Source organism: Salmo trutta, chromosome 27, assembly GCF_901001165.1.
Source record: "Salmo trutta chromosome 27, fSalTru1.1, whole genome shotgun sequence".
NCBI lineage: Eukaryota > Metazoa > Chordata > Actinopteri > Salmoniformes > Salmonidae > Salmo > Salmo trutta.
In genome coordinates this window covers 12,101,225-12,115,566 of record NC_042983.1, presented here as the reverse complement: position 1 = coordinate 12,115,566, position 14,342 = coordinate 12,101,225, and the positions used below count along the sequence as shown (strand labels likewise).

Sequence of the window (14,342 nt, the reverse complement as noted above, 5' to 3'; positions counted from 1 at the left end):
AGTGCATGTCTGCAGGCCAGCTTGCCTTGGATAGATTAGGACCCAGCCTGTTTTATGCCTGAACAGAAACAGTAAATTACAACTTTCAGACATTACAGTAATGAGCTCATGATTTTCAAAACAGCCAGGACACATGTCCAAGCCTCAAGTGTACTACCGTCGTTGACAGTTTAGATTGTTGTTGTTGTTGGCCGAGTTGCTGGTTTTCACACACACGCACGTGCAGACACACACACACACACACACACACACACACACACTGACTCTCTCCCACATCCAGTCTGGAGAGGGCCTAGCTGTGTCAGTGGGCTAGCAGGTCTTGGGGAAATCCTGCTAATGTGAGTTCCATTCCATGTCCAATGCACACCATGCGGACCCATGGATTAGGACTGGAGAATTACATCCAGGCAATCCCATCAGAGGTCCCTGCCTGTTTGTCACAGGGATCAACGGGTGTGTGTGTGTGTGTGTGTGTGTGTGTGTGTGTGTGTGTGTGTGTGTGTGTGTGTGTGTGTGTGTGTGTGTGTGTGTGTGTTGTGTGTGTGTGTGTGTGTGTGTGTGTGTGTGTGTGTGTGTGTGTGTGTGTGTGTGTGTGTGTTGTGTGTGAAAGTCCGGCAACAATAAGGGCACCAGATTAGGATGAAAAGGAAAAGCCAGGGGATGGCTCTGGCTGGATCATCTGATTCAGTGATGAGTGAGAGGTTATTATCGTGTTAGCTGCTACCATTGCACGCAGTCCCTTTGCCAACATACTGTAATGGATGATAGTTTTAGGTCCTATGTGTATGTGTGCATTCATGTGTGGTTCATACATGTGTATGTGTTAGCCAGGTCTGTGTGTAGAATGCAGAGCAGCCTGGGGGATGTTTTCCTTTAGTTTACCATGCATTGTATCTATGTCCTATTACCAGTCTGCCACTCAGTCCTTAGGGACCAATCTACATTCTACAATCCTCTCAGCCTCTGATCACTGGGCCTACACAGCTCTTGGCTCCGAGAGATTGGGGGCACTCACACACATACACGCACACAGTTGGTAAAGCACTGAAAGTGCTAATGAGCATTTTGACTAATTTCCTGCATTTTGACATTTTGCTCATTTCTGAAAATTTCACCTTTCATTAGTCATTTTAGATGAGCGGCATCATCACCAAATTGACAGTCCGACATAGTAATCATTGAAGGCAGTGAACCACAATAATGGCCTTAAAGGGATACGTCGGGAGTTTGGCAAGGAGGCCCTTTATCTTTTCCCTCAGAGTAGGAGGAACTTGTGGATAACATTTTTATGTGTCAGCGTGCAGTTTGAAAGAAGTTCTTTATGCTATGGAAAACAGTATTCTTCAACCTTCTGGAGTCTGACCTTAGTGCATGACTGCAGTGCTTCCAATGATTAGGTAAGAAGGTTCCGGTAGCTACCAGCTAGCTCCAGTATGGTAAAGGACAGACGTTACCTAACCACTATAAGAGTTGTTGTTTAGCTTCGTCGTGAACTTCCTGAGAATTATTGATTTCTTGGAGGAGAAACACTGTCTTAAAGTCTTGTGTGGGGCTTTGGGGCATTGCATTTATTGAAAGAGATCTGGTTGCAGTTCAGAGTTGACATTTCTCAGTTCTTGGAAGGCGAATAAAAAGCTAAATGTAGCTGCTGAGCACGTATGGGTTCTGCCACCAGGAGAGGATAAACATACTTTGTGGGTACTTACGAAACTCAAGTAGAGCTCCTATGGAAAAAGAGAGAGTGACGTACCACCTACCTACCAGAACCTGGAAACACACAGAGACGCTAGTGAGAGCAGGAAATGTCTGAGGGGAAACAGCACTCTAGCTCTCTCACTCTGCCTGGGAGGCCATTTTGGCTCTGTCGTGTCTAACAGGGGTTTCATGTGAGTGGACAGACGAACCCAATTTGTTCCCTGAGCCAAACCAGGGGCATCTTGGGATAGGTGGGGGAGAAAGATTGGTGAAAACCCATTTCTGAAGTGGATTTGTGCCCATATAATCCTGATTAATTTTGACCCGTTGTGCTCATTTTAAACAGCGCATTACAGTAAGCGTGAACACAGCGAGCTTCGGGCTAAACCAGGAGCTTAGCGGCTTTGAGAGGCTTAGCAGCAGATGGCATTTTAAGCTGGACTTAATAAATTGTTTCCATTAAACTTACCGGCCCACACATACTGGATTAGGCGAGCGGAACAAAGGAAGGAGGAGAGAGAGAGAGCAGAAGAAGTGGTGGAAAAAAACACAATAGCCACCACCACCACACACAACTGACACTCCATGTAACTTTTACTGTAGCCACGGTTAAAGGTGGGGACATGGTTTAGGCTACTACTGCTTGCGTCACGGAGGTGGAATCCGCTGTAGCTGGATGTAGGCATCAACTCGTCACGGATGTCAGAGACTAATTAGCTTAATTGACGTGAGGGTAAACAAATAAACTAATGAATAAGCCATTTACCTTCCCCTGTGGAGGATTTAGCTTCGTTTATCCTTACCTGTTCATATATAAACACCATACAATAAAAACACTAATTAACAGAGGAATGGTATTCAGAATAGCTTTTTTCCCTAGTATTTTTCATATCCAGAATTCTCAGCACCATCGATGAGAACCCATTCCTTGTGGGGCTGAAGCTCCCCCTCGCTCTCTCTCTCTCCCTCCTATGAGCTCATGGTAGCTCTCTAAGCTCTCATTATGTGCTACACAGCCAAGGGTCCCCGTGTCGAATCGCTAATCAAGCGGCCTGTCTGCTTTGCAGCCCTGCCTGCCACTCAATAGGTGCTGAGTGCCCTTTGTTCCTGAAGGCTGCTGTTTGCTGCATGTCAATAACAGGGCTATGGCTTGGGTATAGCAGCCTATAGGTCCACTCCACACACACAGCCAGGAATATAGAATAGAGTCAGTCATACCTTCTGCATACACAAAAGAGAGAGAGAGAGAGCAGAGACTAGAGAGGAGAGGGGGAGGTTGGGTGGGTCAGGGGCAGGGAGAACAAGCAGATGAGAGTGTGTTTGTAATGCACCAGGCGGTGCTCCTCTGGCCAGGTCATTGTGATGTGTTGCTAACCTCAGCGCCGCGGCGGCACAGTGTTTGTGGACTTTCGCCCATTTAAATAATAACCAGCTAATCAGCTTTGCAGGTTGTTGAGTCTTAGTGGAGGAGTGGAGCGAGCGGGTAGGGTGAGAGTGGCTGACTGGGCCAGGCAGAGCTGGGCTGGGTTGGGGGCAGACAGGATGTGTAATAGCGAGAAAACAGGGAGGGTGCAGAGGCTTTCTGTAGCCCACGCAGCCAGATTACAGGGCTGTATTAAATGCAGCCGTCACTGCGGAGGAATCTAAGCCCGGTAAACCTCACTGCGGTACCTACTCTGATTGGTTTGACGAAGCGCAGCTTGCTGGAAATGCTTTCTTTATCAGGGCCTGATGGCCTGTATTGACAGAACACTTATGTCCGGGCGCTGGGGGTGTTCGTCATTTGGCACATAGACCACAGACACACTGTGTACTGTGCCATGGGGAGCTGGGTTGTTCCAGAATTGCCATGCTTCAGCTGGATGTTGCGCCCATAGAATAGAATGATTATATTTCTATGGTTCCGCCATCACTGCTCTCCCCACACAACCACCTCCGTAGTTATTGTCAAGCCTGTGCTAAAGCTAATTTGTTTCCCTGATTCAATTTAAATTTTAAACAGGAGTAAATCCTTTCAGAATACCCAGAATACCCAATATGTTTCTCCCTCCCTGTGCTGTCTGTCGCCAGCCAGGGGAAAAACAACATCACTAGAATCAGTGGAAAAACCAAAGCGTGTTTGTTTGTTTCTTTATTAATCCCCTCAGCTATTATTGTTCACGGTCATAGGAGAGCTTATGAGCTGGGTGATGATTTGTTTTTGGAGAAAGCGCCTGTTATTAATGCTCCTTTTATTGATAGTGCTAATGCTGTTTGTGCAGTCGTCCCTGTCAGAGAGATGAAAATGAATAGAGGGAGCGCTGCGGAGATAAGACACGTGTTTAATTATTAATTGAGCCATTACTGACAGAGATTGCCTTTTTTGATTTAAGGCAGGAAGCTGGCTTCAGGGAGAGAAAAAGCAATTACAGAATTCCCAGCCTGCACTGCAGCTGCCCATTGCTCCGCCGTGCGAGAGCGGAAAAACACACCCTGTTAAACCGCCTTTTTCCATAAATTATTTTAATTTTTCTTCAATATTTATAGCGTTTTAAATGACGACGACATTGTCATGTTCTATTTATAGGGAGTCAGGGAGGCAGGCAGGCAGGCAGGCAGGCAGGCAGGGAGGGAGGGAGGGAGGCAGGCAGGGAGGCAGGGAGGCAGGCAGGCAGGGAGGCAGACAGGCAGGCAGGGAGGGAGGCAGGGAGGGAGGCAGGGAGGGAGGCAGGGAGGGAGGCAGGGATGCGGGCGTGCCAACAGGACTAAGCCACAGCCACAGCACCTCCCTGGTCGCTCCTCTCCTCTGCTCTGGAAGACAACTGGAGGGATTTGTTAGGTTTATAATACAGTTTAGGAAATGATGTCAGACCGCAGCACAAGATATTTGTCCTGTTTTTCTGTCATAAATATACTGGTTGTTTTTGTCTATGTCCATTTTCTCTCAGGCTTTTCTAGAAGGGCAATTAGTTCCCTTGCAACGTCAATGCTGATATGTCATGCGATCCCACAGTGCTTTGCTAGTTGTCCCCTTTAGAGGGAACTTTAGTTCCATTAGAAAACTGACTGCTTGTCACGTCCTGACCAGTAAAGGGGTTATTTGTTATTGTAGTTTGGTCAGGGCGTGGCAGGGGGTGTTTGTTTTATGTGTTTCGGGGTTTTTGGTTTATGTTCTATGTTAGTATATTTCTATGTTTATTCTAGTGTGTCTATTTCTATGTTTACTTTCTTGGGTTGACCTTCAATTGGAGGCAGCTGTTCCTCGTTGCCTCTAATTGAAGGTCCTATTTAGTAGGGGTGTTTTTTTTCCTGTGTTTTGTGGGTGGTTGTTTCCTGTTTTGTGTATGTTGCACCTGACGGGACTGTTTACGGTCGTTTTGTTGTTTGTTTGATTTTGAGTTTAATAAAAGTGAATATGAGCACGTCACACGCCCCGTCTTGGTCCCCATTAGACGACCCACGTTACACTGCTCTGTGCAAGACCTCGCTCTTAATGATATATTAACTTAGCTCCTGTGTAGAGTTGCGCTATGCTAAGTGGAGACTTGCCGTCCTAACATTGGCCCCAAGCAGATATTTTAGCTACTGCACCTGGGTCGTGTTCAGTAGGCACGAAACTGATTAAAATGGTCCCAAACAGAGTGAAACCACAAGGCTCTATCTAATCTTGTCCAATACGAAATGTTATTTTTTACTTTGTCCTTGCAAAACACTTTTTAAACGTTTCCACACTTTCTAATAGAGTGCAACTCTAGACAGGAGCTGTTGTCATGCCAGTCCCTGTCATCCCTGTCCTTAAAGGGAACCGCCAGACTGGCAAGAAACCCAACACCTGTCCATCATCCTTATCACTGGCTGTCGTCAGTGTCAATGGGTGGCGCAGGGCTGTTGTGACAGAGAGTGGGCGTGTAGTTGAAGGCTTTGTGATTAGGCCTCTCTCTGTGCAGCTGTCTCAGTGGTTTATTGACTGAATATAGATCCAGCTATAGTGCAGCTGAAGAGACAACAGCTAAGGGAGCAATTACTAAGTCACTTGTAGCCACCACTGATCTTTTCTGGGAGGTGTTTTATGAGAGCTGTGTGATGTCTGGACATACAGCTGCCTAGCATATTGTTCAATATATTGTTTTTATCATTGAATGATAAAAGGAATAAAATGTGTTACCAGGGACCAGTGACTCGGTCTATAAAAAAGTGGTCAGATGAAGCAGATGCTAAACGACAGGACTGTTTTGCTATCACAGCCTGGAATATATTCTGGGATTCTTCCGATGGCATTGAGGAGTACACCACATCAGTCACTTGCTTCATCGAGGACATCATCCCATGAGTGACTGTACGTACACATCCCAACCAGAAGCCATGGATTACTGGAAACATTCGCACTGAGCTAAAGGGTCGAGCTTCCGCTTTCAAGGAGCGGGACTCTAACACGGACGCTTATAAGAAATCCCGCTATGCCCTCTGACGAACCATCAAACAGGCAAAGCGTCAATACAGGACTAAGATCGAATCGTACTACACCGGCTCCGATGCTCGTCGGATGTGGCAGGGCTTGCAAACTATTACAGACTACAAAGGGAAGCACAGCCGAGAGCTGCCCAGTGACACGAGCCTACCAGACGAGCTAAATAACTTCTATGCTCGCTTCGAGGCAAGTAACACTGAAACATGCATGAGAGCATCAGCTGTTCCGGACGACTGTGTGATCACGCTCTCCGCAGCCAATGTGAGTAAGACCTTTAAACAGGTCAACATTCACAAGGCCGCTGGGCCAAACAGATTACCAGGATGTGTACCCCCGACCATGCGCTGACCAAGTGGCAAGTGTCTTCACTGACATGTTCAAACTCGCCCTGTCTGAGTCTGTAATACCAACATGTTTCAAGCAGACCACCATAGTTCCTGTGCCCAAGAACACCAAGGTAACCTGCCTAAATGACTACCGTTCCATAGCACTCATGCCTGTAGCCATGAAATGCTTTGAAAAGCTGGTCATGGCTCACATCAACACCATTATCCCAGAAACCCTAGACCCACCCCAATTTGCATATTGCACCAACAGATCCACAGATGATGCAATCTCTATTGCACTCCACACTGCCCTTTCCCACCTGGACAAAAGGAACACCTATGTGAGAATGCTATTTATTGACTACAGCTCAGCATTCAACACCGTAGTGCCCTCAAAGCTCATCACTAAGCTAAGGACCCTGGGACTAAACACCTCCCTCTGCAACTGGATCCTGGACTTCCTGCCGGCCGCCCCCAGGTGATAAGGCTAGGTAACAACACTTCCGCCACACTGATCCTCAATACGGGGGCCCCTCAGGGGTGCGTGCTCAGTCCCCTCCTGTACTCCCAGTTCACTCATGACTGCACAGCCAGGCACGACTCCAACACCATCATTAAGTTTGCTGATGACACAACAGTGGTAGGCCAGATCACCGACAACGATGAGACAACCTGTAGGGAGGAGGTCAGAGACCTGACCGTGTGGTGCAAGGACGACAACCTCTCCCTCAACGTGATCAAGACAAAGGAGATGATTGTGAACTACAGGAAAAGGAGGACCGAGCATGTCCTCATTCTCATCAATGGGGCTGTAGTGGAGCAGGTTGAGAGCTTCAAGTTCCTTGGCGTCCACATCACCAACAAACTAAAATGGTTCAAGCACACCAAGACAGTCATGAAGAGGGCACAACAAAATGTTTTCCCCCTGAAAAGATTTTGCATTGGTCCTCAGATCCACAAAAGGTTTTACAGCTGCACCATCGAGAGCATCCTGACGGGTTGCATCACTGCCTGGTATGGCTACTGATCGGCCTCCGACCGCGAGGCACTGCAGAGGGTAGTGCGTACGGCCCAGTACATCACCGGGGCCAAGCTTCCTGCCATCCAGGATGTCTATACCAGCCGGTGTCAGAGGAAGGCCCTGGGAATTGTCGGAGACTCCAGCCACCCTAGTCATGGACTGTTCTCTCTGCTACCGCACGGAGGGCGGCACCAAGTCTAGGTCCAAGAGGCTTCTAAACAGCTTCTACCCCCAAGCCATAAGTCTGCTGAACAGCTAATCAAATGGCTACCCAGACTATTTGCATTGCCCCCCCAACTTTGCTGCTGCTACTCTCTGTTATTATCTATGTATAGTCACTTTAATAACTCTTTCTGCATGTACATATCACCTCAATTACATCGACACCGTTGCCCCCGCACGTTGACTCTGTACCAGTGCCCTCTGTATATAGCCTCGCTGTTGTTATTTACTGCTGCGCTTTAATTATTTGTTATTCTTATCTCTTACTTTTGTTTTAGGTATTTTCTTAAAACTGCATTGTTGGTAAGGACTTCACTGTAAGGTTGTTGTATTCGGCGCATGTGACAAATGCAATTTGATTTGATTTGCTATCTCAGTTGTGCTTGTTATTACAATACAGAGTGATATATAGTTTAGTGAATATTAGGTTTACAATATTGAATCCGCATGCTGTCTTCATCCAGTCTCTGAAACATACAAAACTGTTTTGTGTGGAGCCACTGGGTAGCCTGAGCAACAGAGCCTTTCTGCACCTCCTCCTCCTCCCCCCTCTTCCTCCTCCTCTACTCAGACAGAACCGAAGAGGTTTAGTTGTTTCAGTGGCCATCTGAGGACCGCTTGGCTCTATCAGCCATTCCCCCGGCCAGTCGAGACACCGGGGGTCAGGGGTTAAATGATAAAGTGACGCGTGGGCACTCCCGTCTTTATTTCCCCATCACCTTTACACCTCCCATGTGTGAACTTCTGCCGTCAGCGGCAATGCGCAACAAATCAGGGAAACAGATGTGGCGTTGCCACGGCTGTGACCTCGAGGTGACACTTCTTTACACCTCGGCTGACATTTCTATTTGTGCACACATCCCATCGGCCCACGCTCGGATGAGCTCCGCCACACACCACGGTACTGAAGCACCCTCTGAGTAAATGCGAAGCGGGCCCATTTAACCATTGGTCGGCTCATGTTTGCGAGACAAGCGGGTGAGATATTTCAGCAATAAGTCACCTCGCGGAGTGCCTGGACACAGCCCTTAGCCGTGGTATGTTGGCCATATACCGCAAACCCGAGGTGCCTTATTGCTATTATAAACTGGTTATCAGCGTAATTAGAACAGTAAAAATAAATGTTTTGTCATACCCGTGGTATATGGTCTGATATACCACGGCTGTCAGCCAATCAGCAGTCACTCCTCGAACTACCCAGTTTATAATGTTTAATATAGCATTTGTTAGCTAGCGTTTGCTCTGTGGCGGCTGGCCACACACTTTTTGAACAGAGAGAGCATGGTAAGTGGCTGGCTCCTATTGGTGATGAGTTGAGAGTATAGACAGGACATAGAGATGGTAAAAAGAACTCAACCCAACCCTACTTAGCTGTGGTCTCCGCTGCTCTGTCTGACCGAGCCCCTTTAGGATGCCCAGTCTTCTCTAACTATCTCACTGTGGCATGGCTGTGAGATCAGAGGGTTCCTGATAATGGAAAGGCTCCTTTGGAGATAATCTGCTCTCCCCTGCGGCTATGGGACCAGCTTGTGAGCCACAGAACCACTCTGTCATGTAGACAGAACGCTGTCGTCTCCATGGAAATGAGCCACCAACCAACCAATCAACCAAACCCATGGGCAGCTCCGTTTAAGTGACCGTTTCAGTAGGGGGCTGATCTAGTGCTGTGGCACCACTCATCTGAATCCAGTATAATCTCTCCTTCGCCAAGAGAAAGACAATCAGCTGCAGCATAGGCAGAGGTATTTGCGTTGTTTGGTTGGGAAATGCATGACGGTTGTCTTATCTCTGAAGCTAGTCAGCCTTGAATGTAAAGTGCGCTTTGTTTGTGTGTGGATGCAGCTCGAGCTGCCCCACACACTTTTTTTTCAATCCTTTCTTCCTAGCTACACTTGTTGTCTAAGCTAAGCTGTGTGTTTTTTTTTTTTTGCTGCTGTGTTTTGTTTGAAGAAAATCCCAGCTCCCAGCTCTGTGCTTTTAGCCTGTCTGTGTTGTGCATTGAGAGCCAACGTTGTTTGCAGATGAGGCTGTGAGGCTGTAATGTTCACTGACAAAGCCAGATGGTGGGTGATTGGGGCAAACATGCAGCTTGGATAATGTACAATCACTGGCAGAGGACAGTCAGCAGCCTAGATGGATATTACAAACATGCTTGTAATGGATTTTATGTTTTGGGAAGCAGTTCACACAGGCTTATAAAGATTGGAACTCCATAGCCAAGAACAGGATGGAAGTGAAAGGGTTTAAATTCCATGACGGGGCAAGGACATTCATACTCCGTACTCTGAGGGAGAGAGAGCATGCCATAAGGATGCTGTGTGAGATGAGAGGCCACACTAGGGAAGTGAGTCCAAATCAAACAGAAAAATCAGCCGTGGCATATGAAGTATTTTCATAGGAGGCGGGTGGTCCACTTCTGGTATTTGTACAGCACACTGCTAACTCTCCCTCAGCACGCTCCTCATGTGGTATCATAAACGTAGTGTATGTGTTGCTGTCAGTGCACTCTTAGCCTCCCTGTCTGCTACCACAGAGCAGGCTGAGACTACAGACTACAGGTTTCTCTGCTCCACGCAGCACCACACATGTTGGGTTAGTAGGGATAGACCCCGGCAATTACCCTAAACTCAACACATGGCCAAATGAGTAACGAGATACGCACCACTGAGAAGGAACAGTTTGTTTAAATCAAACCCCATATTTTACCCACGCCAGGCCCAGGCCAGCGTCATTAATCGCTCCCCGTGTTTTGTTAAGAGAGACAAGCGGTAATTCGTTCAGACACGGGTTCCGCCTTTGGAGAAAATAAACATGGAGACCACAGTGTAGACCACCAACCCCCCCCCAAATAATCAAGTGATCATCTGTTTGGCTGTTGGTTTTGGCTACCACTGGTATTCCCCACGCTGCGGCTCTGGGCCCGGCCGGCTCTGACTGGCCCCCTAATGGCTGCTCGCTCTAATGTCCCGTTCAGACATCCAGAGCAGCACTGCCTGGTATCAGACCAGACCAGAGAGCCTGTTATTCTAGTACTGCTGTGGAGAGGAGGAAGCAGCAGGACTGAGAGACCACTGCTGTTTGCGTTGGGTGGAAATAGAGCAGAGGAGGAGCGTAGAGACAGAGTGCCACATCACCCAGGGAGCCCTGAGCACCAGTTATCATAGGTCAACTATTTTACACAGACACACATTTCTTCTTTTTTTAGCTAGATGTTATGTCTTGAGATGGTTGGATGCTCTTTTCTTTCTTTACTAAGGATTTCTTCCAGATGTGCAGCATTGCTTTCCTCGCCTTATTTTGTCCAGCCTAAGATGGAGGTGGAGTGTTGATCGAGTGATAGACTATAAGTGGATGCAGTGTTGTGCTGAGACCCTACAGGAGGTCTTATAGACCAGCTGTAAGTTACTATAGTGCTGTGCATTAACAGTATTTTTAGCCCAGGCCCACTGTAACGTCAAGGCTTATCTTGGAGCAGGTGCGGTCGAGGCAGAGGCAACAGGGTCCTCAGAGAGGATGAGCCATCTGTGCCTAAACCCCTTTAAAGCGGTTTTTAAAAAAAACTCACAAGTGTGACAGTTTTAGCAGAAGCATTTACACACAGAGACAGAGACACAGACACAGACACAGACACAGACAGAGAGAGAGAGAGAGAGAGAGAGAGAGAGAGAGAGAGAGAGAGAGAGAGAGAGAGAGAGAGAGAGAGAGAGAGAGAGAGAGAGAGAGAGAGAGAGAGAGAGAGAGAGAGAGAGAGAGAGAGAGAGAGAGAGAGAGAGAGAGAGAGAGAGGAGAGAGAGAGAGAGAGAGAGAGAGAGAGAGAGAGAGAGAGAGAGAGAGAGAGAGAGGAGAGAGAGAGAGAGAGAGAGAGAGAGAGAGGAGAGAGAGAGACTAAAGTTAATCCGTTGGTATGAGGAATCCCTTTTTGTTGTGACTAAATGTTCAAACCTCAGTTTGGTTTGTGTCTTTCCAATCTAGAGGTTTAAGACAACATGCAGATACTACTGTAACTGTGAAGTCATTATCAGTTAGTAGTTAAGTGTGGTGTTTGTTTCATCTCAGCTTGCTGTGTGAGCCAGAAGCTCCTCAAGATTTTTGTAGACCTGTTTCATCTCCTGAATGATCTGACTGGTTGAAGTCCAATTTCTCCCCTGGCTCCAAATCCCCCATCCGTACAACTGTCACACCTTCTCCTTTTCCGTGCTCAAAACAAATCCATTTTTATCAGTACTTAGAGTAGTAAAGTGAAATGCTACAGCTCACAAGCAATTGTTAACCTTCCCTGGCCTACACTGGCGTAACGCAGTTTGTCTAGACCCCCCCCCCCCCCCCCCGCAAAGGAGTTCACCTCCCCATCCGCCACTCACCAAGTATAGTTTACAGATCGCTGTCCATGGTGCCGAAATTGCGACATGTCTATGCGGCTGCCTATCGAATCGATGATAGGCGTTCTGTGGTGCCAGGGCATGTAACCTATAGCTTTGCTTTAGCTGAAGGAAAAATGTCTGTTGGTAGAACTATTTGGTCGTCATTTTCACATCTTAAGCCTAACATTTCACAAAGCTATACACGGTGTCGCAAGGCTGACATTTAGACTCCTGGCTGGCGGCAATAATGCAATTACTTGTTCAGTAATAAAAGTTGAAATTCAAACATTGCAGATAGTAAAATTAATTTTACACTGAACAAAAATATGAACGCAACCTGTAAGTGTTGGTCTAATTTTTCATGAGCTGAAATAAAAGATCCCAGAAATTGTCCGTACGCACAAAAGCTTAATTATCTCAAATTTGTTTACGTCCCTGTTAGTGAGCAACTCTCCTTAGCCAAGATAATCCATCCACCTGACAGGTGTGGCATATCAAGAAGCTGATTAAACAGCATTACACAGGTGCACCTTGTGCTTGGGACAATAAAAGGCCACTCTAAAATGTGCAGTTTTGTCACACAACACAATGCCACAGACGTCTCAAGTTTTGAGGGAGCGTGCAATTTTTTACTACCATAAGCCGCCTCCAACATAATTTTTGAGAATTTGGCAGTAAGTCCAACCGGCCTCACAACTGCAGACCATGTGTAACCACGCCAGCCCAGGACCTCCACATCCGGCTTTTTCGTCTGAAGGGGAGGGGTGTTGAGGAGTATTTCTATCTGTAATGAAGTCCTTTTGCGGGAAAAACTCATTCTGATTTGCTGGGCTTGGCTCGCCAGTGGGAGGGCCTGGCTCCCAAGTGGGTGGGCTTATGCCCTGTCATGTGAAATCCATAGATTAGGGCCTAATGAATTCACTTCAATTAACTGATTTCCTTATATGAACTGTAACTCATTAAAATCATTGAAATTGTAGCATGTTGCGTTGATATTGTTGTTCAGTATAGATACAACAGCATACTAATCAGCAACCAATAGATTTTTTTAAATATTCAACTGTCCAGTATAGCCTACATGAACCTGCACGACATAAGCCGTCCTCGCGTTCTCTCCCGCTTAGATAGAAAGTTGTTTTGCGTAAAACCAGTCTATTAATGCCAAATAATACAGTCAGTCCTCCCTCAAATCAAATAAGATCAAGCTTTATTTACACTAGGGTTGTCACGATTACCGGTATCGCGATACTACAATTCCATATTTTCCATGGCAAAAAACAAAACAAAAAAAAGATTAAACTTTATGGTCCTATAAAACCTACTTCATGTAAAATTGTGGGTGCTATAGCTTGCGAAATAAACAAATGTTTCTCTAGGTGACAACATAATGCTGTTTGTTTGTAACATTAGCACTTTTTTCCTCAAGAAATATTTTCCGCTTCATGTTTTGTTTCCTTGCCACGATACTTCCGAGTATCGCGATACTGGTATCGTGACAACCCTAATTTATACAGCATATTTCACACATGGAATGCAACGCAATGTGCTTCACAGGAAAAAATGAATAAAAACAATCAAAAACAAAACTGTAACATTTACCACACAACAAACATGAGGATAAAAAATACTAGCTTACTAGGGATTGTTTCATTATGCAGCATAGCCTACTATCTATACCGATATACAGTATTTAGCTGCTATTTATACATCTTTTGTAGAAATTACACATCAAATAGTCTAACAATGAGGAAAAAAGTAGTTGGCTTGAGGATAAATTCAGCCGCTATTTATTGTTGAACGCAGCAACTTTTGTCCGTCTAATGGCCTACACAAATGGGCTGCATTCAAGGCAAATTTTATTTCATGAAATCCAGATTGAGAGATTCCCCTGGTCTTCTGAAGTCCTTTCCCACGGCCTGTAGATCCAGGTTGCGGCCTACTATAGACCTACTCAGTATTGACAGCCCAGACAGTCTTTCCTGAGACATTGTGCGTTATATGTCCATTGCGCTGCACACAATTTAAACTTAGTCTTGAATTATGCACTTTTGAAGAACCCAGTAAGCTCCACTCGTTGCACTGGCGCCGTCGTAGCCTTGACCGCGGCATTTATTCACCGATATCCCCTTACATTCAATCAGTAAAATTATTCTTTTTTTTTCAGGACACTTTGATCAGTCACACTCTTGAAGCTCAAGAAACAAACACGTAGCTTCCTAGTACATATGGAAATTAAAAAGGTTCTTGAATGACTTTTCGGAGGGTTACTG

The 14,342-nt window shown here is 46.3% G+C and overlaps 1 protein-coding gene across 6 annotated transcripts in view; it reads left to right on the top strand.

The window, feature by feature from the left end:
- The window catches only part of LOC115164321 (autism susceptibility gene 2 protein), a 388,322-nt gene that overhangs the window by 339,353 nt on the left and 34,627 nt on the right, over nt 1-14,342 (top strand). The window lies entirely within an intron of this gene.